The sequence below is a fragment of the Triticum urartu genome, chromosome 4A, assembly GCF_056163025.1.
Source record: "Triticum urartu cultivar PI428250 chromosome 4A, HENAU_Tu73, whole genome shotgun sequence".
In the NCBI taxonomy this organism is placed as follows: Eukaryota; Viridiplantae; Streptophyta; class Magnoliopsida; order Poales; family Poaceae; genus Triticum; species Triticum urartu.
The window spans coordinates 399918481-399924480 of NC_141876.1; positions in this window are offsets into that span (position 1 = coordinate 399918481).

Genomic DNA, 6000 nt, shown 5'->3' on the forward strand with positions numbered 1-6000 from the left:
AAGTCCCCAGACCTTGCAGCGGTTCTTCGGCACGAAGCATGAAGATACATGGAAGCTGCTTTTTAAGACCCAAAAGACGTGGCCGCCAATGACCGAAGACCTCGGCCACGACTGCGCTCATCCAGCCACTCCAGTAATTTTTTCAGATTTCTAATCATATCCTTGATTTGTGGATCCAAAGAGTAAGTTTAAACCTTCCCCTTTTCCCCCAGGGCTGGACGAAGAAGGCAGAGCAGATTAGGTGTCCGGCTCCCCTGCCCGAAGACCCAGCTATTCCTCTTCTAACGAAGATGCTGGTTTCGGCGCCATACCAGGCGCCGGAAAAGAAGGCCAAGAAGAAGGGCAAGGAGGTCCAAAGTGGCCTTCGCTGCAAAGGTACTTCGGACATAACATCGAAGATACCGAAGCTCTCTCCCCCCACAATGAAGACGAGGAGGAAGTGGAGGAGAATAATTCTCCCCTAAGGGGGGAAAGAAGAAAAGTGGGGCTTCTGCGGATCGAGAGGTGGAAGCGTCCAAGAAGGGGAAACTCTCCCTTTCAGATGATTCAGAATCGGACGTTGAAACCGTCCCCGAATGGAAACCTAGGCCGAAGCCTTCGGCTGAATCGTAAGTATTTAAGGATAATGTATATATCCGGCTTTATGCCTTGCGATCCTAATACATAGAATCACGTATTGTAGTCCGGCCCGTGGTCTCTCCCAGTGATCATCGTCTTTTGGGAATTCGCTGGGCTCGAACATGATGGAGAGCGAGTCGCCTCCGCCGGCCTCCCCACCCACTGCTACGGACAACACCGAAGTGTTGTCCCGAGGGACCCCTCCGGGCCATGGAAAGGTGCGGGAAGCCATCAAGGTGGCGCCAGAGGGTAATACCTCTGCTGCCAAGAACATGGGGGAACCGACCCCCATGGAGACTGGCGACGGGGGCCAAGCCCACTCCGGCCCCCAACCGAATGTCATTCTGGAGACCCACACGGCTCTGGGATCAGGTGAGTGGCCTCCTTTGAAAGATGGGGCGCGCCAACTCCACCAGCGACCTCTGTCAATCCGGAGGCGCCGGACAATCTGGTGGAAGCACTTCAGAGCGCTTCCATTGTGGAAGAGCATCGTACCCTTATGGGTACGATAGTGGAAAGGGTTCAGTCCGCTAAAAACGGATTGAACGAAGCCTACACCAGCCTTCTAACATGCTTTGAGGTATGGGATGTAGTACTTTTTATCAATATAAAAAGGATGCCTGTGTATAGTTAGTAGCCCCTGAGACTATGTTTGGCATTCGTGAAGAAAGGCCGAACAAAGGATCGAATATTTTGCAGGAGATGATCATACATGTCTATTTGAACAAACATGCTTCGAAGTTAGTGGCAACCGCCCATACCGCCGAAGTATCTTAACTAAAGCGAAGGCTGGAGCAGGCCGATGAAGAGCTCATCCGCACCACAATTGGAGGAGAAGCAAGGTATGTGACACCTACTCACATCTGAAATGATGTGACTTGCTGTTTTATTATCTTGCTGAGTTTTGTAATTATGCTTACAGTTGACGCATCTGAGGTCGAGACCCTCAAGAACGCGTTAGCCGAAGCCAAGAAGGAGGTGGAGGAGGAACGAGCCACCCGCCAAAAGCATGAATCAAGGGTAGAGGAAGTTCAGCAAGAGCTCCGAGATGCCATAAGCAAATTTGAGTCCTTGGAGCGCAAGATTACGGATCAAGATGCCGAACTTGCTAAGGCCCTCCAAAGCGCGCAGGAGGCCCGTGTTGAAGCCCAAGGCGCCTGCCGGGAGATCCAAGAGGCCAAGCAGATTGTGACGGGTAAGGCCTTTAATATGCAGAGCAAATTTGTGAGGAGAAGGTACCTCTTACTGACCCGGGTTTGGAGTTCTCCAGGAGCGTTTGTGGATCAGCTACGGAGTATTGCTAATGCTGCGAAGTTCTTCCGAGCCGAAGAGGGGAGCTCAACGGAGAAGCTGTTCTGGTCGCAGTACCTTGCGCCAGAGCATCCGATGCCCCTCAGCGATCAGCTGAAACAGTTGACCGAGCTGCATAGGGTGGCCGGATTAGCTATGAGGGATATTATAACCCGTCTTTGGCCCGCCGAGCCCATACCCGACAGCTACTTCGGCTCGTGAAGCGGCTAGTCAGTGCCTGCCCCCAGCTGGATGCCATAGAGCGGTCGATCTGTATCGAAGGTGCCCGGATGGCCTTCGCCCGTGTCAAAGTACAGTGGGCCAAGATGAACGCCGTCAAGCTGGCAACCGAGGGACCGCCCGCCAGCAAGGAGCACCGCACGCAGGAGCGGTATTTTGATGAAGTCTTGGAAGGTTCTCACATTGTAGAGGGCCAGTGTTCGAAGGACATTATTTTCGAATGAATGTATCCGTGCTACCCGAACTTTGTATTATGAAACAAGGCTTATGTATCATATGTTGCTTGTTTTACCTCTAATTCTTTTCCTCCCGCGCGACCGTTTATGTTATCTGAGAGTTGGCCAGTCGTCAGCTTCAGCCCCCACGTGGGTAGTACGGGGGTGTTCGGAATGGCACCTGGACAAACTTAACCCAATTGCTTGGTCCTTGAAGGAGGTGTTAGTGCGGCGAACCAGGCAATCAGACAATGTGGCTTTATCGCTCTCACTTAGCCATAGGAGTTTGACAATTAGATTGTAAGCGCAGCCCCTGGTATTATTCGATTATCCAAACTTGGGTGCTGTAGATGCCTGCCCGGGTGGAGACCGGTCCTTCGCGCAATGCGGAAAAAATCGTGAGATATTTATACTTACCGAATAGCTGACCAGCTCTCGCCGCATCATGATCAATTTTAGGCTTTCTTGTAACGCCCCGTATGTAACTTGCCATATTTGTATTCCAACTCTTGCCATTTTCGGCTCTAAGTTATGATATTCCCTCGTGGTTGGATTTTGTCTTCGTTTTGCATTTTGTCCATGTCATGCATCTCATACCATGTCATCATGTGCATCGCATTTGCATACGTGTTCGCCTCATGCATCCGAGCATTTTCCCCGTTGTCCGTTTTGTGATCAGGCACTCCTATGTCCTCCAGCGTCCCTTTTTGCCTCTTTTCGTGTGCGAGTGTTAAACATTCTCGGATTGGACTGAGACTTGCCAAGCGGCCTTGGTACGCCACCGGTAGACCGCTTGTCAAGTTTCGTGTCATTTGGAGTCCGTTTGATACTCCAACGGTTAACCGAGGAACCGTGAAGGTCTCGTGTGTGTTGCAGCCCAACACCCCTCCAAAGTGGCCCAAAAACCATCCAAACCCGCTCCATCCTCTCGGTCGTTCGATCACGATCGCGTGGCCGAAAACCGCACTCCATTTGGACTCTCCTAGCTCCTTCTATGTATAAATATGTGCCTCCCCCGTCCAATCTCAGTTGAAACCCTAAAAATTTTCCCCTCTCCGCGCCGGACGTGTCCGCCCGCCGCCGGACACGCATCTGCCGTCGCCCGCGCCCAATTGGGGCTCGCCACGTCGCCACCCCACGCTCACTTCGGCCGCCGGGCCTGCGGAAGCCCGCAGCCGGCCCGCCCGGGACGGATCTGGGCCCGAATCGCTCCGCCCCGCACCGCCCGTCTCCTTCCTCGTCACCGCCGCCGTCCGCGCCTAGCGCCAGCCGCCGCCTCCGCCTTGCCGCCCGGCTCCGGCAACCTCGCCGGCGCAGCTCCGCGCGCTCCTCCTTGTCGGCCCCGCTCGCCGCCGCGTGCCCCCGTGCGCCCCCGCGCGCCACCGCCCGTCCCGCACCTCGCCGGCCCCGCTCGCTGCCGCCATCTCCGGCCACCTCCCCGGTCAACTCCGGCGAGGCCCCCCCCCGGATCGGGACGAGATCCACCAGGCCGCCATCCAAACGCCGCCCCGTCCCGGATCTGCTCATCCCCGAACCGCCCCGTCCAGTTTTCCATGAGGGTATATTTTTGGCTAAGTCCCAGGATTTTCACTTTATGTGTGCATGTTTGAACTGCCATAACTTCATGCATATTGCTCCGTTTGATGTGTATGAGATATCAAAATGTTCATATGGTTGTCCTCTTAATTCTGTTCCATTGCACCATGCTTGCTTGAGTCCATCTTGATGTCTAAAATGCTGTTGCAAGAGTGCTTCATAATGTTAGTTCCTGATTCTTATCAGATTATGAGCTTTTGTCATTTTTTGCCATGATTAATGTGTGCCTCCTATGAACTTGAGCCCTACATGTGTTTTGGGATATGCCATGCCATCTTTACAGGGGTGTATGCCATGTATTTTTGTGATAATTGTGGTGAATAGCACAAGCATGCAAAGTAGCTCTCGTGATGTTGCTGATTTCAGGGACTTAGAATTTTTCTAAGTCATTTCCCTGATGTTATTTTTATGCCATGTATTCATGTTGCTACAGAGTGATCCATGCCTCTTTTGAGCATGTTCAGTAAGGATGATTTTGAGATATTGTTATGTTCTATCCATCCATGTATTTGTTTGCAATTATGGAGTACCCTAGCATGACTCAATCTTGCTCTACTTTTGCGATAAAATGTTCCTGGCAGATTGTTTATGTGTTAATCAATTTTGCCGAGGTTGTTGTAGTTGATCCATGCTTGATATGAGATTGTTCTTGCCATGTTTAGCTTCTTGAACATGTCTTCTTGCTGGGTGTGTGCTTAGTTTGTCATGCAATGCCTTGTGGTGAGTGCATTGAGCTCGCAAACATGCCTACGTAACCCTGTTTTTGCCATGTCCAGTTTTCTGCTAAGTCTGAATCTGTTAACGAAACTTTCTATGTTTACATGGGTGCCATCTTTTTTTCTGATCCATTTTGGCTTATGGTTAGTAAGGTACTTTTGTTATATGCTTTGAGTAGATTCATGCCATGCCTTGCGTTGCTATAATCTGATCCTGTAGCATGTTGTTATCTTGCTCTAAACATTGCTTCCTGATGTTAAATCCTGACATGTTGTTATTTTCACTAAGTCTGTGAACCTGTTATCTTTTGCATCTTTTGCCATGCTTGTTTGAACCTGCTATTGTGTGAATTAGCCGTAGCTCAGTGTTCATCTTTTTTCAAGCATCTTGAGTGGATCACTGCCATGTGCTTTGTTGCTATGTTAGAGTACAATAGCTTATTTTCTAGTTGCATTTTAGATGGCATCGTGCTGTTAATAGCATAATAGTGCCATTACTGTTTTGCTTGCCATTTGCAAACCGTGCATCCGATTCCGGTGATCTTTATATCGATTTCGACCGAAATCAACTCATCTTTCCAGTGGCTCACTTAGTTTTTCCCAGTTGAGGCCTGGTTCAATCTTTTCCTTCTGGAGCACGCATATGCATTGCATAGTACATCCCACATATCATCCCATGTTTTGCATCATGTTGCTTGTGCATTGCACCGTGGTTGATTGTGGTTCCTTTTGCTTGTGTTCTTGCCTTGGGTAGAGCTAGGAGACGAGTATGTGATCGAGGAACCCGTTGAGTATGCTTATGAGGATCAAGCTTACGCCAACTCGGAGAACCTTGCAGGCAAGATGACCATACCCTCGAAATCACTTCTATCTTTGCTTGCTAGATGCTCGCTCTATTGTTATGCCTATGCCGTGATACCTACCACATGCTTTATCATGCCTCCCATATTGCCATGTCAAACCTCTAACCCACCTTGTCCTAGCAAACCGTTGTTTGGCTATGTTACCGCTTTGCCCAACCCCTCTTATAGCGTTGCTAGTTGCAGGTGAAGATTGGAGTTTTGTTCCTTGTTGGTACATGTTTATTATTGGGATATCATTATTATATCTTGTTTACTTTAATGCATCTATATACTTGGTAAAGGGTGGACGGCTCGGCCTTATGCCTGGTGTTTTGTTCCACTCTTGCCGCCCTAGTTTCTGTCATACCGGTGTTATGTTCCTTGATTTTGCGTTCCTTACGCGGTTGGGTTATAATGGGAACCCCTTGACAGTTCGCCTTGAATAAAACTCCTCCAGCAAGGCCCAACCTTGGTTTTACTTTT